The sequence below is a fragment of the Rhinoderma darwinii genome, chromosome 4 (assembly GCF_050947455.1).
Source record: "Rhinoderma darwinii isolate aRhiDar2 chromosome 4, aRhiDar2.hap1, whole genome shotgun sequence".
Taxonomy (NCBI): Eukaryota; Metazoa; Chordata; class Amphibia; order Anura; family Rhinodermatidae; genus Rhinoderma; species Rhinoderma darwinii.
The window spans coordinates 288,427,370-288,451,864 of NC_134690.1; the positions used below are offsets into that span (position 1 = coordinate 288,427,370).

The 24,495-nt window shown below is 43.5% G+C and overlaps 1 protein-coding gene across 3 annotated transcripts in view; it reads right to left on the bottom strand.

Moving 5' to 3' along the window:
* The window catches only part of HIVEP2 (HIVEP zinc finger 2), a 407,742-nt gene that overhangs the window by 197,973 nt on the left and 185,274 nt on the right, over positions 1 to 24,495 (bottom strand). The window contains exon 1 of one of the 3 annotated variants that reach the window (XM_075862586.1): positions 4,429 to 4,815. The exons of the other annotated variants lie outside the window; for them this stretch is intronic. The gene's annotated coding sequence lies outside the window, so the exon portion shown is untranslated. Of the gene's footprint in view, positions 1 to 4,428; positions 4,816 to 24,495 lie in introns of those variants that run through there. 3 annotated transcript variants of the gene reach the window in all.

Consider the following 24,495-nt stretch of genomic DNA (forward strand, 5'->3'; position numbering starts at 1 on the left):
TTGTATATTATACATGCTGTAGATCAGGGTTGCACAACCTGTGACCTCCAGCCATCTCTGGCACCCTCATATTTGGGGACTTCTCTCTGTTTGGCACTCCCGAGAAGAAGAGTTGAGGTGAAGAAGTCGCTGTGCATAAATGGGTCTCTCTCCATTGTAGTTTATAAGAGCAAACTCTCACCTATTAGATATTTATGTCACATACTGTAGATATGTCTTAGATGGGAATACCCCTTTAGTTGTATTTGGGCCCTTGGGAGCGGTACAATCTGACAATGTGGCCCTCCGACCAGAAAAGATTGTGCACCGCTGCTGTACATGAATGTTTAATAATGAATAGACATGCAGTTAAAAGAATCCTACAACTTAGGCTTCGTTCATATCTGCATCAGGGTCCCGTTCTGACGTTCTGTCTGAGCTTTCCCTCAGAACGGGACCCTAACTGAAACAAATGGAAACCGTAGGTTTCTGATTGCATCACCATTGATTTCAATGGTAATGGATCTGGTGCCAATGGTTTCTGTTTGTCTCAGTTGTGCAGGGGTCCGTCGTTTTGACAGAATTAATACCGTAGTCGACTACGCTATTCATTCCGTTAAAATGACGGAACCCTTGCACAACTGAGACAAACTGAAACCATTGGCACCGGATCCATTACAATCAATGGTGATGCAATCGGAAAACTACGGTTTCCGTTTGTTTCAGTGAGGGTCCCGTTCTGAGGGAAAGCTCAAACGGAACGCCTGAACGGAGCCCTGACGCAGATGTGAACGAGGCCTAAGACAATAATGGTTGTTTGTAATTATGATGCACTAATATAATAATTATAACTACATAACAGAAATAAAACTAAGTGTATGGAATGTATTTATTGCCTTAAGCTAATGCTCCATATATTTTCTGATCCTAAACACCTACATTTAGGTTGGTCTATGCATTTGTGCATAATGTGTATAGCACGTTTTAAAGAATTTTTGAACATCGGTCATGGACACCAATTCTCTTACATTGTCAATGGGATAACTAAAGTCTGCAAGTAAACCTACTGCATTATTTTAACTCCGACGGTTGTCACTAAACATAATGAAGCCCCAAAGAGATAAATGACGAGTGCAGCTCTAATTCATCTATATCATAATCCACAGCACTATTCTTTTCCTTTTTTTGTGCATGACAGTATGTTTATTAGTGCAGTGATAATTTATTATGTTTTAGGGTTGCACAATGCATCAAAATATTGATATTATTTTGATGCTGTGCACCCTGAAACGGTTCAATACCGTTAATTCATGTATTTCCATACTAAGCTGTGTGGCCACTCAGCTTAGTATTGTAATACTGTACATGAACGTAGTCAGAGCGGGGCTACGGCTGTGTAATACAGTCATTGGCCTGCTCCTGACAAGTGTGCGCGCACGCGCCACGTCAGCATGAGGTGATGCGGCCGGCGTTGCACTAGAAGAAAGAGAACATGGCGGACGCACTGCAAAACACCCCCATGTTCTCTGTCTTCCGCTCCTTAGTGCAGCGCTGGTCGCATCACCTCATGCCGACCACACGCGCGCACTTGTCAGGAGCAGGGCAATGGTTGTTTAACAGAGAGAAACCTCTGATCTCCACCGTTATTTCCTTGAATGCCGCGATCAAAGCTGACTGCAGCATTCAAGGAGAAAATGAGAAGTGGGGACACCCATTTACTCGTGTCACAGGGGATCCCTGTGACACAATCTAGGGACATTCCATATATGGGCAGGCAGCCCAGGGTCCATTGAAGCCGGGGCATAGCTGGGGGGGCAGGGGGGGCATGTGCCCCGGGCGCAACTAGGTGGTAGGGAAGGGGGTGCGCCGTGGCAGAGCAGCTGATCGCTGCTGATAGGCCCTGTAAGTCGGACACCTGCAGCAGCGATCAGCGTTAGGAAGAGCCAAGAGTTCATGCGGCGGCGTTCTGACTGGGGTCTGTGACGGCCCGGGAGTGGACCAGTCCAGTCACCTGACCTGACCTGTTATCTGTCCCCACTGTTCCACTCCCGAGCTGTCATAGACCCTAGTCAGAAGGAACTCCGCAGCTGCCTGCACCGCATGACCTCCTCGGCAGTAGGCTACCACTCTCCGCTCTGTTTACAGTGTGGCTGTGTGTGGTACTATCTACAAGAGGGGAGTGTGGCACTATTTACAAGGGGGGGCGGGGAGTGTGCCGCTATCTACAAGGGGGGCAGCGGGCTGTGTCTACAAGGAGGGCTTTGTTGGTGCTGTTTACAAGGGGGTCTGCGTGTGGCGCTATCTACAAGGGGGCTGTGTTTGGCACTATTAACAAGGGGGGCTGTGTGGCGCTGTTTACAAGGGGGTCAGTGTGGTGCTATATACAAGGGGGTCAGTGTGGCGATATTTACAAGGGGGTCAGTGTGATGCTATTTACAAGGAGGGGCTGTGTGGCGCTATATACAAGCGGGGCTGTGTGGTATTATCTACAAGGGGGCTGTGTGGCACTATCTACAAGTGGGGGCTGTGTGTGGCACTTTCTACAAGGGGGTCTGTGTGTGGCGCTATTTACAAGGCGTCTGTGTGGCGTTATCTACAACAGGGGGGCTGTGTGGCGCTATCTACAACAGAGGGGCTGTGTGGCACTATCTACAACAGGGGGGCTGTGTGGCGTTAACTACAATGGAGGTCTGTATGTGGAGCTATCTACAGGGGGCTGTGTGGCGTTATATACAAGAGAGAGCTGTGTGTGGCGCTATCTACAGGGGGCTGTGTGTGGCGCTATCTACAGGGGGCTGTGTGTGGCGCTATCTACAAGGGGTCTCTGTATGGCACTATCTACAGGCAGCTGTGTGTGGCATTATCTACAAGGGGCTGTGTGTGGCCTCTTTAATTTATTTTCTTCTAATTTATTGTTATGGTAACTCCCTTATAGAACAATATCGCTTGTAAAATGTACAAATAGTTTTATGTTCAAGTTACATAAAAAAATGGTGACAAAAAAAATGATACCTCATTGATTGGTAGAGCAAGCAATCATGGCGAGGGGGAAGGAGATGTCGGGAAAGAAGTTGGGGGGCAATCTGAATCTTTGTCCCGGGTGCAGGAGAACCTAGCTACACCTTTGATTGAAGTTCCCCAGGGCTGTCTGACCATATTTCCTGTTGTTAGGGCATACATAGGTATGTTCTAACAACTGCCTGTATACTATTAGTACACAGGCTAATGTACTGACATATAGATATATACCAGTACATTAAAGTTTAAAAAAAAAAAAGTAAAAAAAATAATGTTAGCTAAAAAAAAATACACACACATTTTTTACAATAAACAATAAAATAAAAGTCTCGATACATAAAATATACACATATTCGATATGGTCGCGACAGTAATAACCGTCACAACAAATTTATACTGTCTTTTAAACTGCTTTCTTTCACTTATTAATGTGAGGCAGGAGGTGTTATGAATTTAGTACCTCCATATGAATCACATTAATAGTAATTAACCCCATCATGTACCTCACACATTAACCCAATGTTGTCCATTATGACTGTGAGGAACATGATGGGGTTAATTACTATTTATGTGAGGCACATGGAGGTTCCAAATTCATCACACCTCGTGCCTCACATCAGAAAATGGAAGAACTTATTTTTTATTGCTGTTGGTAAAGTATCTTTTTTGCATCGAGAATCGCAATACTACACGAAGTATCGGTATCGAAGTCCAAATTCTGGTATCATGACAACACTATTATGTTTATGGTTAAGGCCAAACATAGCCACAATGTTATACATAGATAGAATTACATATATGCATATACATGCATATATTATGTTGTTTTATATTATATTTCTATGAGACATAGTGTTAATGTTATACTATAAAGAAACCACTTAGGAAAGGATTTTCACAACGCCAAAGCAGTTCATTTCAATGCATTTCAGTGAGGTCAATGTTGCACCCTTGAAAAGTTTCAGACTGAAGAACTACAGGTACGTAGGTCCTTTCACTCTCTTATCTTTCAAGCGCCTTTACAGGCACAGTGCCATGTGTAAGCCATTACACAGAAGTACAGGCCTTTGTAGTGCAGCTAAGGCTAGAACCATACTGTGCTACTAATTCCTGTCCCAGTCTGTTACGTGTTTATTATGTAGAAAGTCAATTCATGTAGGCAGTTAATAAATAATCAATTAAACCGCACAGTGACTTAGAAAAAATGGACATCACAATAAATATATATATATATATATATATATATACATATATATATATATATATATATATATATACACACATCACAAATAGAGATGACATATTTCTATATGTCATATGTAGTAAACAGATATTTAACTTTCTGCATGATGTAGTGCTACTGGAGTATTCTAAGCAGCACAGCAAACAATGTAAATGGTTAATATCTGGGATAAAAGTAGGGACACTTACCCAAGGTCATGGAAAAGAGACACTGAGTCTTCCAGCTATCCACTATAGATACAGGAAATTTCAATATAATGCTGTTTTTTTATCCGACGCACGCCAAAAAGGAAGGCATGAAAGCTGTTTAACACTTGAGTGGCACAATATGAGCTCAAGGTCTGTCTTGCTATTCTCTCCCCATTTTGTCCACACATCCTCTGCCGGAAAGAAATGAATCGCTGCTACCTGCATTTTCTTGCACTGCAATCTTGTGTCTCCAGCCATTCAATAAATGCAATAGACTTGAAATTCTTGTTATTCATTCCCATGAGATAAAAAAAAAAATCTAAACTGCAGCCATGACTCCCATCAATCATAAGTCACTCACAGATAGAGGGTGCAGGAGGAGACCTACTGATGTCAGCAAGTCACTAGAGAAAATACCCACTGATGACGCATATCCAGGCTTAAAAATAGCTACAGGGCCCTCACAGGGATTCTTCAACAGACACATTTAGATCTGCTTACTAGAGACGTGGAGATGTATGGTGGCAGCGCAATGTTTGAGCTCAACAAACATGAACAACAGCCGAGCTTTCCTGCAATGTATACACAGCTCCAATATAGTAATAATAACAACCAGAATTACACTGAAATACTGCAACATATAATATTCTGTACTTCATTTTAGATACAAATCCTGCTTTGGGCTACGTGCACACGTTGCATATTTTGCTGCGGAAAATACGCAGCAAAAGCGCAAGAAATTCACAGGAAATTTTACGTTTTACTGTGCGTTTTTTTTACATTTTGCTGTGTAAATTGCGGCGTTTTCATGCTGCGGGCTTTGCTTTTCGTATTTCTGTAGAAACGCAGGGATTGAATTTGCAAGCAGAATCACAAGATAAATTGACATGCTGTGGTTTCGAACATACGCACCGCGGGTCAATTTATGTCCTGAAAAATACCGCAACGTGGACATGAGATTACCTGGAATCTCATGGTCTATGCTGGTCATGTTTTACGCTGCGGTTTTTGCCGCACGCAAATACGCATGTCAAAACCGTACGTAATACGCATTGTGTGCATTGACCCTTGTTCTCCAAAATTCTACCATTACCTCATTTAAATGATTTTATACAAACAAAGGTTATTTATTACAAACATGACATTCTAAAGCATAAAATATACAACAATAAAGCAAAGCAAAGTACACTATAATCTTACAAAAATAAAGCAAATGTGCACTTGAAACTCACAATATCTTCGCAAGACACAATCATTAAATGTTTTATATCGAGGAACACAGATAGCTTATCTGGTTTTGAGAAGAAATCAAATTATGACAAGGAGCACTTAGGCCATGTCATCACTAATATTTGGAGAATAGGGATTACATTTATTATTGCATATACAAAAGTGCCCACATTTAATTCCAAAATTAGAATTGTTCCTTACATGTGTAGGACAGATTACTAACGGAGTAGCAGCAATGCCCTGTAAGTTCATCCACAAAATAAATACAGGCTAAAGGATCAGACTGTAGCAAATCAACTTGGGTCTACAGGCAGGCGATATACATGAAATAGAATTATTCTACCACTGTCCTCCCCTATTAACAGAACATTCCCTCTTAGACATCATCCACACGACATAGAATCCCTACATCTCCATACTATGTAGTGGGAATGATGCTGTAGCACATCATCCAATCGAGGAGGCCACAAAGATAAAACCTTTGTATGACTCTGTATGAAATTGGAGGCAGGCAGAGGTACAGTATGACCTCTAGACCTTTAGTTCCTATGGGTCGGATACTCTGCGTCAAGGTATAGACTCCACAAGACCTTTGAAGGTGTCCTGTGCTATCTGGCACCAAGATATTAGCAGCAGATCCTTTAAGTCCTGTAAGTTGTGATGTGGGGTTTCCATGGATCACACTTGTTTTTCCAGCACGTCCCATAGATGCTCGATTCGATTGAGATCTGGGAAATTTGGAGGCCAAGTCAAAACCTTGAACTCTTTGTCATGTTTCTCAAAACCATTCTGTTTTCGGCAGTGGACAGGGGTCTGCATGGGCACTCTAATCGGATTGCGGCTTCGAATCTCCAAACACAGCAGTCTACAAAGCACTGTGTGTTATGAGACCTTTCTATCATAGCCAGCATCAACTTTTTCAGCAATTTACAGTAGCTCTTCTGTGGAATTTGACAAGATGGGTTAGCCTTCACCCTCTCCCCCAGGGATCAACCAGCCTTTGACGCCCATGGCCCTGTTGCCAGTTCACCGGTTGTCCTTGCTTGGAACACCTTTGGTAAGTACTAACAACTGAATACTGGGAAACACCACACAAATCCTGCCATCTTGGAGCTGCTTTGACCCAGTCAGCTAGCCATCACAATTTGGTCCTTGTCAAAGTCGCTCAGATAATTGTGCTTGTTCAATTTTCCTGCTTCCAACACAGCAACTGCCATTGTAACAAACTTACCAATGTTACTCATTTCACCTGTCAGTAGTTTTAATGTTATGGTTGAATGTTGAGTGAGTGATGGGCCGGCCTTAGGTTGGATGGCGCCCTGTGCGGGACTCTCTATTGCTGCCCTCCACAAACTAAAAATTAACCACATTTATCTTGCATTTCCGTTTGGGAATTGTATCTGACTAGTTTTTTTCAAAAAAAAAGACGCACCAAAATTCACACATGGCGGATGCACTGCATAATAGCCCTGTGCGCCGCAGGGAATTCCGGGCGAAAAAGCGCACCAAACTGTGGTGCAGTTTTTCGCCGGGCATGTCCGCTGTAAAAAACTGCAGCACTTACCTGGCAAGCTAGAAGACTAGCCTCCTGGGATGACGTCTCACCCAAGGAGAACGCTGCAGCCTATAATTGGCTGCAGCGGCGGTCACATGGGATGAAGCGCCATCCCAGGATTCCGGCCCCCTGACGTCATCCAGCCCGGCCTCCTGGGATGACGTTTCATCCATGTGACCAACGCTACAGCCTGTGATTGGTTGCAGCGTCAGTCACATGTGATGAAGCGTCATCCCAGGAGGATGAAATACCGACTCTTAGGTAAGTTTATTTGAATTTTTTTTCTGAGTTCCGTTTTTTGCGGCAGGATCGCTGCGAAACCGCCGCAAGAAACTGACAACTGCTATTTGATGCAAGTTTTACATCCCCATTGAATTCAATGGGTAAATCCTGCAACATATAAGCAGCATTTACGTAAAGAGAATTGACATTCTGCGGAATTAATTCCCGCACCACTGGTCAATTTCTAAGCGGTATTTCCGCTCAGTATTTACGCAGCGTGTGGATGGGATTTGTTCAATCTCATCCACTTTGCTGCTACTGTATTTGCTCCGGATTGGATGGGAGCACGGTCCGTAAAAAGCAAAAGCTAGGACATGTCCCATCTTTTGCGGAGGCTTTCTATGGTCCGGACACCTTTCTGTAAATCGACGGAAAGGTGTCCATGGTCAATAGAAATGAATAGGCCCATAATTGCAGACCGTAAATCTACGGTAGTGTGCATGGGGCCTTAAGCCCCATGAACACGACCGTATTTTTCATCCGTAATTATGGACTGAAATTACGGACCCATTCATTTCTATGTGCTACAGACACCTTTCTGTATTTTTACGGATGGATGTCAGTGCCGTAGAAATGATAGAATATATCTTGTATTTGTCCGTAATTACGGCACGGACTCCCCATAGAAGTCTATGGGTGTTTCCGGAACTATGGACGGCTACGGATGTTCACACGTAGCCGTCCGTAATTATGCAAGCGTTGCCAGGCATTGCCAGTTTTTCAGATGTTGCATATCATTTGTGATTTTCTTGTTCTTTTTGCGGATCCGTAAATACGGATGCATTATGGATGCACCACGGACCTACGGTCATGTGCATGGGGCCTTAAGTCCTAGCTTGGCCTTATGCTTTCTGGGTTTGGAACATATTCCCCGTTTACTCATATTATTTTGGGCGTAAAGGATTATGCTTGCCCAAAAATGTACGTTCGCTGACTCCTTCTCAATGATGGACTCGATAAACCAAATAAATGTCTCTTATCAAATGGAACGATCTTTGGCTACTAGATCACATTCTATAGAAAAATTGACCATAAACTGGCATTCCAATGCAATGCAACACCACATTTCCAGCTTCTCCTCCTCATTCTCAGCCATCTTCCCTTTAGCATGGTTGTTCTGACTTGTGTACTTTATTTACTTGTGATTACTTGCGAATATTTGTATATGATACCATTAATTCAACACAAGATATTTCTGGTTTGTTTTTTGACGTGACTGTACTCCTGCAGATTACTGTTTGTTCTTTTGTGATTCTCATGTGTGTACTCCATGTTGGAGCTCTCACTGTATGTTTTGCCTATTTGAAATATTTGGAATAAAATGTCTACAAAAAAAATAAACTTCTCCAAATGTGTTTACCATTTTTTGGAATTCATGGTCCAGGTTTCCAGCCACATGGTAAGGCCCCATGCACACGACCGTAAAAAAACTCAGTTTTTGCGGACCGCAATTGCGGACCTCAAAAATCGACCTATTCACTTTCATTGAACGCGGACAGCTTTCCGTAGCGCTACGGATGGGTGTCTGTGCCGTAGAAATGTTCAGAAAATTATGGAACATGTCCGTTCTTTTACACTTTGCAGGCCGTGCTCCCATACTTTGATTTCGGGCACGGTCGTGTGCATGGGGCCTAATACTGTTCAGTGAAGTACAAGAAGAACACGAAACCAACTTGTTTTAACATCCTTGCATGCACATTCATTTGTTAAATAAAAAAAATGGAAAAACAAAAAAATACTAAGCTAAGCTGGTGAGAACATTGGAACAGCAAGCTATACTAGTTCACCTGCTGCAAACATAAAATTTCTGACTCAAGAGACTTGGCCAAAGGAACACCTTGCCTAGGTAACATAACAGATATAAACATTACCACTTGTTTCTGCCTCTAAGTCAAGTGACAATAAGTACATAATATAGTGTGCATAATATATATTGTAATTACAGAAGGGCAGAACATAGGCATATCCTGTAGTCAAAACGTAGGGTAAAGTTAAAGGGTATGTACATTTTTCCAACCAATATTTTTATTGTTCCAATGTATCTGAAATGTAAAAAAAAAAATAAGCCACTGTGCAAATAGTCTTGATTTAAAAAAAATTCTTTCATTTTGTGTCTACAGCTCCTATGCAGACTTATGTGTCTCTATGGCTAAAGAAGTAGGGGATAGTTGGCGGAGAATATGACTGCAGGATCAGACTCCACAGGGTTTATTTATTGTACGTTATTATGGAATAACATAGGTCTGCATAGGAACTGTATTTGGAAAATGTTTCCAAAGTTTTAATCAATATTATTTGAATAATGACTTTTTTATTTATATCTTATATGCATTGGATACATAAAACAAATGTTGCAAAGGTGTCGATACCCAATCTCAAAACACATCAGGACTGTAACGACGGGGGTAGGGAAACGAACAAGTGAGCCCTAATCTACCCGCCACTCTGTCCCTGCCTACTTGCAACGACCCGCCCTAGGCGACGGGGTACAACTGGGCGGCGGTCCCTACGCTCAGTAAGTGCACGAGACAAACATACAAGGGAATACAAAGCAAAGGGAAAGGGGCAGTTGCCCACGGAAACACCGTGAGCAACCAGAGTGGTGAACGAGCCAAGTCAAACCAGGAGAGCACGAGGTACCAAACGCAGAGAAGGAGAGTAGTCAGTAAGCCAGGGTCAGTATGGAGCAGGATTAAATAGTTAGGAGCTGTAGCTGGGCCAGGAAACCACACGAAAAGAATCACAAGCAAAGGAGGAACAGGAAAGGCAGGTATAAATAGACAGAGGGCGGGAGCTAGCTCCGTCTGGCCAGGCTGCGATAGGCTCTCCCACTCCTAAGCCTGCCATCCTGAGTGGTGGAAGATGGAGTCAGTCTCAGAGACGTAGATTCAGGTGCAGACTGATTACCTATGGGAGTTAACCCCGAAGCTGTGCCTAGCAGATCCTTTACAGTACCCCCCCCTTTTATGAGGGGCCACCGGACCCTTTCTAAGTGGACCTGGTTTACTGTGGAAACGAAGGTGGAACTTCCTGACCAATACCCCAGCGTGAACATCCCGGGCGGGTACCCAAGTCCTCTCCTCAGGCCCGTATCCTCTCCAATGGACCAGGTACTGGAGGGAGCCTTGGACCATCTTGCTGTCCACAATCTTGGCCACCTCGAATTCCACCCCCTCAGGGGTGAGAACGGGGAACAGGAGGTTTCCTCGAGGGAGCCAAGGACGGGGAGCAGCGTTTAAGGAGGGAGGCATGAAACACGTCGTGTATACGAAAAGATGGGGGTAACTCCAGCCGGAAGGAGACAGGATTGAGGACTTCAATGACCTTATACGGCCCAATAAACCGGGGAGCAAATTTCTTGGACGGGACCTTAAGACGCAAGTTCCTAGACGATAACCACACCAGATCCCCGACCATAAACAAGGGGTTAGCAGAACGTTTTCTATCAGCCTGAGTTTCTTGTACGCTCTGGGACGCCTCTAGGTTCTTCTGAACCTGGGCCCAGACTGTGCACAGTTCCCGATGAACGACCTCTACCTCGGGATTGTTAGAACTACCAGGTGAAACGGAGGAGAACCGTGGATTAAACCCAAAATTACAGAAAAAGGGGGAGACCCCTGACGAGTTACTGACCCGGTTATTAAGGGAAAATTCGGCGAGGGGAATGAATGAGACCCAATCATATTGACAGTCAGAGATAAAACACCTTAAATATTGTTCTAGAGATTGATTAGTCCTCTCAGTTTGGCCATTGGTTTCAGGATGGAAGGCAGAGGAGAAGGACAGATCAATCTCCAACTTTTTACAGAAAGCTCTCCAAAACAAAGAAACAAATTGTACCCCTCTGTCCGAAACAATATTGACAGGGACCCCATGGAGACGCAGGATGTGTTTGACAAACAAGGTAGCTAACGTCTTGGCGTTGGGTAGTTTCTTGAGGGGCACAAAGTGGCACATCTTACTGAAGCGGTCTACTACCACCCACACCACCGACTTGCCTTGGGATGGAGGCAAATCGGTGATAAAATCCATGGAGATATGTGTCCAAGGTCTCTGGGGAATGGGCAACGAACGTAGTAAGCCCGCCTGTCGGGACCTGGGAGTCTTGGACCTAGCACAAACCTAACAAGCGGCGACGTAGGCCTTAACGTCTTTAGGCAACCCAGGCCACCAATAGTTTCTGGCAATGAGGTGTTTGGCACCCACGATGCCTGGATGACCAGATAGTGCGGAGTCATGATTTTCCCTAAGTACCCTTAGCCGGTATTGCAGGGGAACAAACAGCTTGTCCTCAGGAAGGTTCCCGGGAGCTGAACCTTGATCAGCCGCAATTTCAGAGACTAAATCAGAATTAATAGAAGAAATGATTATACCGGGGGCCAAAATACAAGCAGGATCTTCCTCCGAAGGAGGGCTGGCCATGAAGCTACGCGACAGTGCATCGGCCTTAATATTTTTAGACCCAGCCCTATAAGTAACCAAAAAGTTGAATCTGGTAAAAAATAGCGCCCATCGAGCTTGTCTCGGGTTTAGCCTCCGGGCAGATTCTAGGAAAACCAGATTCTTGTGGTCGGTAAGGACCGTTACCTGGTGCCTAGCCCCCTCCAGGAAGTGGCGCCACTCTTCAAATGCCCATTTAATGGCTAAGAGTTCGCGGTTGCCAATATCATAGTTACTCTCAGTGTGCGAAAACTTCCTGGAGAAGTAGGCACAGGGACGGAGATGGGTGAGGGACCTGGTACCCTGGGACAAGACAGCGCCCACTCCCACCTCGGATGCGTCAACTTCCACGATAAATGGCTCCATTTGGTTGGGCTGAACCAGCACCGGGGCCGAGATAAAGCACTTCTTAAGGACCTCATAATCCTGGACAGCCTCAGGAGGCCAGTGGAGGAGATCAGCACCTTTGCGAGTGAGGTCCGTAAGAGGCTTAGCGATGACCGAGAAGTTAGCAATAAATCTCCTGTAATAATTAGCGAACCCCAAAAAACACTGTAACGCCTTCAGGGAGGTAGGTTGGACCCATTCCGCCACAGCCTGAACCTTGGCGGGGTCCATGCGGAATTCATGAGGAGTGAGGATTTGACCCAAAAATGGTATCTTCTGTACCCCAAACACACATTTTTCAGTTTTTGCAAACAGTTTGTTTTCCCGAAGGACCTGGAGCACCTTCCTGACATGCTCAATGTGGGAGGACCAGTCCTTGGAAGACACAAGTATGTCATCAAGGTACACTACAAGAAATATCCCCAGGTAATCTCTCAAAATCTCATTTATGAAATTCTGGAAGACCGCCGGAGCATTACACAACCCAAAGGGCATGACGAGGTATTCGAAATGACCTTCAGGCGTGTTAAACGCAGTCTTCCACTCATCCCCCTCTTTGATGCGGATAAGTTTATATGCCCCCCGTAGATCAAACTTAGAGAACCATTGGGCCCCCTGAACCTGATTAAAGAGATCAGGAATCAAAGGAAGGGGATACTGGTTCCTTAGAGTGATCTTATTCAGGTTACGGTAGTCAATGCATGGCCTAAGACCACCATCCTTCTTCCCTACGAAGAAGAAGCCAGCACCTACCGGAGAAGTAGAGGGGCGAATGTAACCCTTGGCCAGGCATTCCCGGATATACTCTCTCATGGCTTCACGTTCGGGACAAGAAAGATTAAATATCCTACCCTTAGGAAGCTTTGCTCCTGGTACCAATTCGATAGCGCAATCGTATTCTCTATGAGGAGGTAACACTTCGGAGGCCTCCTTAGAGAAAACATCAGCGAAGTCCTGAACAAACTCAGGTAGCGTGTTCACCTCCTCAGGGGGAGAAATAGAATTAACAGAAAAACATGACGTCTAACATTCATTACCCCATTTGGTCAGCTCCCCAGTATTCCAGTCAAACGTGGGATTATGCAACTGCAACCAGGGAAGGCCTAAAACCAAATCGGACGATAATCCCTGCATCAACAGTACAGAGCACTGCTCCAAATGCATGGAGCCAACAAGGAGTTCAAAACCAGGGGTATGCTGTGTAAAATAACCATTAGCAAGAGGAGTGGAGTCGATACCCACTACCGGGACAGGTTTAGGCAAATCAATGAAAGGCATAGCAAGAGACATAGCAAATTCCACAGACATGATATTAGCAGAGGACCCTGAATCCACGAAGGCCCTGCCGGTAGCAGACCTACCACCAAAAGAGACCTGAAAGGGAAGCAAGATCTTATTACGTTTCATATTTACGGGAAATACCTGTGCGCCCAAGTGACCTCCCCGATGATCACTTAGGCGCGGAAGTTCTCCGGCTGCATTCTTACGCTTAGGACAGTTGTTCACTTGATGCTTGTCATCCCCACAGTAGAAGCAGAGACCATTCTTCCTGCGGAAATCTCTACATTGTTGGGGGGACACGGAGGCCCCGAGTTGCATAGGTACCTCTGAGTCTTCCGGGGAGGAACGAAGCAACGGAACCTCGGGAGGCATCATGGGGGAGTCGGAGGAGAAAACACATAAACGTTCACGTTGTCGTTCCCTGAGACGTCGGTCAAGTCATACCGCTAAAGCCATAACCTGGTCTAGGGAGTCAGAAGAGGGATAGCTAACTAGCAGGTCTTTCAGGGCATTCGACAGACCCAACCTAAACTGGCACCTTAAGGCAGGGTCATTCCACCGAGAAGCTACGCACCACTTCCTAAAGTCAGAACAATACTCCTCAACAGGTCTCTTACCCTGACGTAAGGTCACCAGCTGACTCTCGGCAAAGGCAGTCCTGTCAGTCTCGTCATAATTGAGTCCGCGAGCAGAAAAGAAACGATCAACGGAGGAAAGTTCAGGGGCGTCAGGAGCCAAGGAGAAGGCCCACTCTTGGGGCCCTTCCTGGAGCCGGGACATAATTATACCCACCTGCTGGTTCTCAGAACCTGAGGAATGAGGCTTTAAGCGAAAGTAAAGCCTACAACTCTCCCGAAAGGAGAGAAAAGCCCTCCGGTCCCCTGAGAACCGGTCGGGCAACTTGAGGTGGGGTTCAAGAGGTGAGGTGAGGGGAACTACCAAGGTAGCATCAGGCTGGTTGACCCTCTGAGCCAGGGCCTGGACCTGTAGGGAGAGACCCTGCATTTGCTGAGCCAGGGTCTCAAGGGGGTCCATAGTGGTGTCAGGCACCAGGGTAGACTAGGTATGGGCTTGTGATTATGTAACGACGGGGGTAGGGAAACGAACAAGTGAGCCCTAATCTACCCGCCACTCTGTCCCTGCCTACTTGCAACGACCCGCCCTAGGCGACGGGGTACAACTGGGCGGCGGTCCCTACGCTCAGTAAGTGCACGAGACAAACATACAAGGGAATACAAAGCAAAGGGAAAGGGGCAGTTGCCCACGGAAACACCGTGAGCAACCAGAGTGGTGAACGAGCCAAGTCAAACCAGGACAGCACGAGGTACCAAACGCAGAGAAGGAGAGTAGTCAGTAAGCCAGGGTCAGTATGGAGCAGGATCAAATAGTTAGGAGCTGTAGCTGGGCCAGGAAACCACACGAAAAGAATCACAAGCAAAGAAGGAACAGGAAAGGCAGGTATAAATAGACAGAGGGCGGGAGCTAGCTCCGTCTGGCCAGGCTGCGATAGGCTCTCCCACTCCTAAGCCTGCCATCCTGAGTGGTGGAAGATGGAGTCAGTCTCAGAGACGTAGATTCAGGTGCAGACTGATTACCTATGGGAGTTAACCCCGAAGCTGTGCCTGGCAGATCCTTTACAAGGACCTTAATATACAGGGTGGGCCATTTATATGGATACACCTAAATAAAATGGGAATGGTTGGTGATATTAACTTCCTGTTTGTGGCACATTAGTATATGGGAGGGGGGAAACTTTTCAAGCTGGGTGTTGACCATGGTGGCCATTTTGAAGTCGGCCATTTTGTATCCAACTTTAGTTTTTTCAATGGGAAGAGGGTCATGTGACACATCAAACTTATCAAGAATTTCACAAGAAAAACAATGGTGTGCTTGAGTTATTTACAAGTTTCTGACCACTTATAAAATGTGTTCAAAGTGCTGCCCATTGTATAGAGAAAGAGACCTCCAGCTCACCTTATATGTATAGTTCAGATCTTCTCGCACGGATCCTCGTGTCGGCACACGATAGGTAGACAGCAATAGAAAAAAGGAGGATTTTGGATCCAGCGTAGATTAGTGGAATAAAATGGAACAATGTTCCAAGTTTAATGAAATTCGTAGATTAAAAAAGGAAAAAACCAGGATGGAAGGTTGGGAGTGTGCAATCCTGGTAGTGTGAGGAAAAAAAAATCAATAATGAATGAAGCCTACGCGTTTCAGACGCTACACGCGTCCTTAGTCATGGCTGATGCTGACCTTCTGGTTTGTTTGACTGAGATATATATCCCTGTTTACAGGTGTTGCTAGTAAATTTGATTGCCTTTCCCCTGAATCTCTATTTCGTAACCTAATGTTATTAGATTAATATACATATTTAACAACTAGATCACACATGTGAATTGGGGATAAGCCATAATATTAGGAATAGTTGAATTGTTTATTTTTGGAGACATAGTGTATCATGGCTTTAGTCGAAGTAATATAGATATATTTGGCTCTGATTTGTCGGGAGACATGACTTCCGGTTCACTGGGTGATTATTTGTGTTTGCGTTCCACAGTGCATAGTAACCTTGGAACGCACTCCGGAGACGTAGCAGCAGTTGGAAGCAGATGCCAAGTTGGAAGGTGAGTTCAATGAGTGGATATAAGAGGAGAAGAATATGACTTGATATCTGTAATAATTGACTATAACAAGAGTGTTGAGGTGTGATATAATAGTATATTTAAGATTTGTGTATTGAAACGTAAAAATGTTTGTTTATGTGAAGGTTCTTTTTTAGGGGATAAGCTGGAGGCGTGTTAAATATCATTGTTAGGTTGACAATCTCAGTTTAGTCGTAATAGTATAACCAGAATATCTATTTTTTGTTTGGAAGGTCAGTATATGATGTAGATACCACGTGAAAGGTAAAAGCTATCTTGAAATTTATAATTTTTAAAGAAAGAAAGGACAGATTATATATGCACAGTGATATGTATAGTTGGTTTGGTGATTTGTTTTAAAAAATGTAAAGATGCAAGAAATCTATAACATGCACGATACATTGTTAAAAATAGTACGGACCTGGACATAAAGAATTGGTAGACTGAGTGTTTGAATTAACCGATGGAGAAACGAAAATTGTTATAATTAGTTACATATTTGTGAGATGACCATTATGTATCATGTTATTTGTGTAAGTACATAGGTTGGTATGTTATCATGTAGAAAATTTATAGAAATTGTAACGTCTGTATATCAGAATGTATGTTAATAATGAAGACTCAGATCATTTCTTATGTTGAGACCACTGGGGAAACGGGTATTTAACATGAAAATCCAATACGCTTCGCGTTGATGGATTTTGTGTTGTAGGTCTCCCCCTCTTTTAGGTAGATGTACTTTTTCGATGGCTTGACATTGGAAGGATTTGGTTGCTCTGTTGTGATGATATATAAAATGCTTGGCTGCATTGGAGGTATTAACGATATTCTGGTTGCGGATATAGCTTAAGTGCTCTAGTATTCTGATTTTGAATTTTCTGCTTGTACATCCAACATATTTTAGTTTACATTCTGTGCATTCGATAGTATAAATAACCGCAGTTGAATTACAGTTTATATAATTTTGCACTGTAAAAGTGGTTGTGTTGTCTGCATTGGTAAAAGTTTTACTGGGGTGAGCATAAGAGCAGGTTTTGCATGGGTGGTGCCCGCATTTATAGAAGCCTTTACTTTCTAGCCAGGTCGTTTTTGTTTCATCTGATGAAAAAAATGAAGGAGAGAGGGAGCTACCGAGGGATGGAGCCTTACGTGCAACTATTCTGACACCTTCTTGGAGGATGGAACGTAGATTGTCATCATCAAGTAGAATTGGTAAGTATTTGTTTATTATATGTTTAATTTCAGAAAATTGGTTGCTTTGCTGTAATATTAGAGTTGGAACATGATGGTTAGGTTCTCTGGATTTCTTGGATTCACACAGTAGATGACTTCTTTCTAATTTGGCTGTGATGGTATTAGCTCTATGAAGTGACCAATTTGAGTAGCCTCTGTTTTTTAATCTGGAGTGTATTTGTTTTTGTTCAACATTAAATTGTTTATCAGAACTACAATTTCTTCTCGCCCGATGCATTTCTCCTACAGGGATGTTTGTGATTGTTCTTTTCGAGTGGTTACTGTTTGCATGCAATATGGTATTGGCGGAAGTCGGTTTCCGATGGGATTTGGATTCGATAATTTGGCCTTCTGATCCTTTTAGTTCTAGATCTAAAAACACAATATCAGTTTCGTTATGGCCATGGGTAAATTTTAGATTGTGAGCATTATCAAGGAATTTTGGGATGGTTGAGACATCTCCTGTCCAGATAAACAGTAAATCATCGATGTATCTTTTATACCATTCAATTTGGTGTCCATAAGGATTATTGGTGGAGAAGATGGTATGTTCCTCCCACCATGCCATCACTAGGTTGGCTATTGATGGGGAAAATTTAGCTCCCATGGAGACCCCGCTGAGTTGTAGGTAGAATTGTTTGTTGAATTGGAAATAATTATGAGTCATGAGAAACATCAATACCTGCAAGATATATTTTTGGAAATTTTTTGTATATGGACTGTGAGTGGCTAAATGATATTCTAAAGCACTGTATGCTGTCTGGTGAGGAATCGAGGTATATAATGATACTACATCACAGGTGAGCCATGAGTATTCTTTTTTCCACGTTTTATGTTGAAACGAGCATAGGACGTCTCGTGTGTCTCTCAAAAATGCTGGGGTTTGCTGGGCTAGTGGCTGTAGTAGTGTATCCAGCCATTCAGATAATTTTTCTAAAATGGAGCCAATACCTGACACAATCGGACGCATAGGTGGAGGTTTTATCTGTTTATGAATTTTGGGGAGGGCATGTATTATGGGTATAATCGGCTGTTCGACGTAGATGTATTTTAATTCTTTCTGATTGATATGTCCATTGTTGTGACCTTCATCCAGCAGGTGTTTTAGTTTTGTTTGGATTTTTTCCGTGGGGTTGTCGTTGAGTTTTCTATATGTCTGTTCGTCTGATAGAAGATTTAGTAACGATGCTTTATAGTCGGATTTATCCATGACAGCTATACCTCCTCCCTTGTCAGCCATTTTGATTGTGATTTGTTTATTTTTTTGAAGTGATTTCACTGCGTTTTTTAATCTCTGAGAAAGGTTGGATTTGTGTTTGGATTGGTTAACTTTGTTGGACAAGGTTAGGAGTTCTTTTTCCACTACTGTCTGAAAAGTGTTCATTGAATCAGTTCTTGATTGAACAGGATAATATTTTGTATTGGTTGTAGAGAAATTGCTTGATGTGTTTACAGTGTTGGTTGCTGGGTTAGAATTGTCTCTGAGAAGACTATCCAAACTAGCAATTGTTTGAAGTTCCTGAAAGGAAGAGAACGCTAGAGGTTGGTCACTAGTAGTTTGTGGTGGTATATCACATGAATGAATATTCTCCATTGAATTGTAACTTGAGTTCATTGAGATATCTTCAACCAGATTGGTTTGTTCACTGTTTGAGGAATACGGTGTAAGGGTAGAAGTCTCAGACAATGTTCTATGGTCTCTTGTGGTGGGACTTGATGATGAAGATGAGATAGAGTCTTGAGTTGTAGATTGTTGGTCAGAAGTGAGAAAATGTCGTTTGATTGTAAGATTTCTGACAAATTTATTGACATCAAGGATAGTATGAAAGATGTCAAAATTATTATTTGGTGCAAAATTCAAGCCTAGGCTTCATTCATTATTGATTTTTTTTTTCCTCACACTACCAGGATTGCACACTCCCAACCTTCCATCCTGGTTTTTTCCTTTTTTAATCTACGAATTTCATTAAACTTGGAACATTGTTCCATTTTATTCCACTAATCTACGCTGGATCCAAAATCCTCCTTTTTTCTATTGCTGCTGCCCATTGTGTTGGATTGTCAATGCAACCCTCTTCTCCCACTCTTCACACACTGATAGCAACACCGCAGAAGAAATGCCTCCTGATCTGACCCCCTTTGACTTTTATCTTTGGGGTCATCTGAAGGCAATTCTCTATGCTGTGAAGATACGAGATGTGCAGCAACTGAAACTACGGATCCTGGAAGCCTGTGCTAGCATTTCTTCTGCAGTGTTGCTATCAGTGTGTGAAGAGTGGGAGAAGAGGGTTGCATTGACAATCCAACACAATGGGCAGCACTTTGAACACATTTTATAAGTGGTCAGAAACTTGTAAATAACTCATGAAAGAATAAAGTAACGTTAAAACCAAGCACACCATTGTTTTTCTTGTGAAATTCTCGATAAGTTTGATGTGTCTCATGACCCTCTTCCCATTGAAAAAACTAAAGTTGGATACAAAATGGCCGACTTCAAAATGGCCGCCATGGTCAACACCCAGCTTGAAAAGTTTCCCCCCTCCCATATACTAATGTGCCACAAACAGGAAGTTAATATCACCAACCATTCCCATTTTATTTAGGTGTATCCATATAAATGGCCCACCCTGTAGAATAGTAAGGCCGCGTTCCAACTCTTTTATTGTGCAGATAAAGGGACGGTTTACCCGCATTAACGTGCGGCCACTAACAGGCTATTTGACAGCCGCACCGAACATGGTGCCGGCGTGGTTGATGGCCGCGTTGCGACCGTGTCAGGGCCGCACCGTGTGGCTTTAACCTTATAGTTCTAAAAAAGGGTACACACAAATAGCTGCATTGCAGAATCTTTCAGTTTAGTCCTACATCAATAAACCAAATTTACATGTTGCACTATCTCTGCTGTGTAATGATTGCACAAGGTTTTAAGAAAAGCAAACACATCCATAAATACAGATAGTTATGCAGGCAGGAAAGAGCCCTGTGCCCATGAGGCCACAGACAAACAGTGTTTTTGCTTTTCTTGTCTATCTAAAAATATAAGCACTATTTATTTTTAGCTCCAGGACCAAGAAATACATTCACATTTCTGTCTGTTGCACATGTTTTCTCAGTCTGCTGCAGCACTTGTCAAAGCTGTCCCTGGGCACCCCTACCCATATCAGTAGTATGCGAAGTTGAAGATGTCTGCAGATAAATTCAGTAGTGGGCCACCAATATTGAAATCCCGCAGTAATAGTAAAAAAAAAAAAAAATGGTTTCAACTTAGCTGCACGAATTAATGGCAATGTTTTCTTTATTCTGAGTGCAGCCTGGCCTCCTGGAACACACACAGCGTAGACACTGCGGATTTTCAACAACGGATTCCATGGCGGGAAATCCACATCGTAAAACAGTAACAGCAGTGTGGGTGAGATTTAAAGAGGCTCTGTCACCACATTATAAGTGGCCTATATTGTACATGATGTGATCGGAGCTGTAATGTAGATTACAGCAGGGCTTTTTATTTAGAAAACCAATCATTTTTGACGGAGTTATGACCAATAATAGCTTTATGCTAATGAGTTTCTTAATGAACAACTTTGCGTGTTTTACTTTTTGGCCAAGTGGGCATTGTACAGAGGAGTGTATGACGCTGACCAATCAGTGACCAATCAGCGTCATACACTTCTCCCCATTCATTTACTCTGCATATAGCGATATCGCTTTCTGCAGCCTCATACACACACACACTAACATTACTGCAGTGTCCTGACAATGAATATACATTACCTCCAGCCAGGACGTGATGTCTATTCAGAATCCTGACCACTTCTGTAGCGTCTGTGTGAGACTACAACACAGTACAGCGAGATCTCGCTGTAAATGACAGCTTACAGTATAATCTCGCGAGACTACGCCTGCTATGCTGTTAATCACAGAGAAGTGCAGAGAAGTGGTCAGGATTCTGAATACACATCACGTCCTGGCTGGAGGTAATGTATATTCATTGTCAGGACACTGTAGTAACGTAAGGCTGGGTTCACACGACCTATTTTCAGGCGTAAACGAGGCGTATTATGCCTCGTTTTACGCCTGAAAATAGGGCTACAATACGTCGGCAAACATCTGCCCATTCATTTGAATGGGTTTGCCGACGTATTGTGCAGACGACCTGTAATTTACGCGTCGTCGTTTGACAGCTGTCAAACGACGACGCGTAAATGGACTGCCTCGGCAAAGAAGTGCAGGACACTTCTTTGCCACGTAATTTGAGCTGTTCTTCATTGAACTCAATGAAGCACAGCTCAAGATTTACGAGCGTCTCAGACGGCTCGCAAAATGCGAGGAGGAGCATTTACGTGTGAAACGAGGCAGCTGTTAACAGTCTGTCTTTTCACACGTAAATGCCTCTCATCGTGTGAACATACCCTTATAGTGTATTTATGTGGCTGCACATAGCGATATAGCTATATCGCTATGTGCTGTGTAAATGAATGGAGAGAAGTGTATGACGCTGATTGCTCAGCGTCATACACTTCTCTCCACAACGCCCACTTGGTCAAAAAGTAAAACATGCCCAGTTGGTCATTAAGAAACTCATTAGCATAAAGCAAATATAGGTCATAACTCCGTCAAAAATGATAGTTTTTCTAAATAAAAAACACTGCTGTAATCTACATTACAGCACCGATCATATTATGTACAAGATAGGACACTTATAATGTGGTGACCGAGCCTCTTTAAACAAACCTCAGCGGAAAAAATCAGCCGAAAAATAACTAAATTGACCTGCGATGCGGTTTTTGACGCTGCAGCATGTCAATTACTGCTGCGGAATTGCTGCTCTTCTGTAGCACGTTTTCCTCATTGAATTCAATGGGATGGTAAAACCCACAACAATGTGCTTTGTGTTGCGACGTTTGCAGTGGAAATGCTACGATTTTACCGCAAAAAACGTGAATAAAAAAAAATTATATATTTTTAATTTGAGATTAATAAATAAAGTTCATACTTACCTGCCCATAGTCCTAGCGACGCGATCCTCTCTTCTGAGGGTAGCTCGGCCTCCTCGGAAGACGTTTCATCCCACGTGACTGCTGCAGTGGTCACATGGACTATAGCGTCATCACAGGAGGACGGACTGCGCTCAAAAGAGAGGGAGAGACGCGTCACCATGACTACGGGTGGGTAAGTTGAAACTATTTTTTTTATTATTGCTGCGGGACTTCCACAGCGGTCATACTGCCCCAAAAACCGCACCACAATTTGGTGCGGCTTTTCGGACGGAGTTCCTTGCTGCTACCAGGGCTGATACGGTGTGTAGTTTTACACAGCGTATTCGTCCTGATTGTGCCTAGTGTGTTCCTACCCTAATGGTTTGTGCTAAACACGTACCCACTGTGGGTGCAGCATGTACCTTTTGTGGTACGTGTACCGCACCATGAGAAACAATGGTTTAATGCAAACAATCACATCGTAACAACAATTGTCCAGTACAACACGTAGCACATTCCGTTTTACCACAAATCGGTGCGATTTTCAAATAATTGTTAATGTCTGCAAAAAAATGCATGGACATTAACAATCATTTGAAAGCTGTGCTGACTTGTGGGAATGCAGCATGTTGGCGCGGTTTGCAGCTGTATCATTGTAAGACAGCGGCTACTAAATGTGTCTGAACCCTAATGCCTCCATATACTGTACCAGTGAAATAAATACAACTATAGAGTTCTGAATGCACACACGCATAGATACACACACGCATATATACACGCGCACACATTCATACACATACGCATATATACAGACATACATATATACACACACACGCATATATATATATACACATGCTTATATACACACATATATACACACATACGCATATTTACACACACACACATATATACACACACATATATATACACACATTTTTATATACACACAAGCATATACACATGCAAGCTTATATACACACAAGCATATACACACACATATATACACACACGCATATGTATATATATATATACACACGCATATATATATACACACACGCATATATACACACACACACACACGCATATATACACACGCATGCTTATATACACACATTTTTATATACACACAGGCATACACACACGCATATATACACACACACGCATATATATATACACACACACACACACACATATACACACACGCATACACAGACACATATGTACACACACATGCATATACACACACATACACACACACACACACACATATACACTCTTTATATACATGTATATATCACAAACACTGCTCTTAATACACACATTATATAACAGACATACACTAATATGCATATTACATGCACACTTAATATACACACATATAAAGCATTCCTCCCAACCGTCGCGGATTCAGCGGGACAGTCCCGAATTTCGGGTGGGGCCCTGCTGTCCCCGGCGGTCGTTAGTACGTCCCAGACTCCCGGTGTCAACTGTATCTGTGTCCTCAGGATGCAGATACAGTTGAACCCAATGCTGAAGTAAGGAATCGTCAGCTCCCAGCTTCAGCATTAGTACATATATGGACAGTGAGTGATGTCAGTGGCTCCTGCCTGGCTGGAGATTCCACTTCTAGAGGGAATCCCTAGTGTCACTGTCCATATATGGACATTGACGTCAGTGGCTGCTCCTGGAGTGGAATCCCAGGCCAGAGCATTGCAGATGGTCAGTGGCTCCTTGTAGAGCGGAATCCCCGGCTAGAGCGTTGCCGATGCTCTGGTCGGGGATTCCGCTCCTAGAAGATAACCCTGACGTCACTGCCCATAAATGGACAGTAACATCAGGGGCTCCTCCTCGAGCGGAATACTTGGCCACAGCATGACTGATGCCCTGGCTGGGGATTCCGCCCCTAGAGAGAGTCCCAATGGCTTCAGGGGGGTAGCACTATCCATATGGGGTGTGGCACTATCTTTAAGGGGGGTGGCACTATCTACATGGGCAGTGTGACACTATCTACAGGGGACACTTGTGCTATCCACATGGG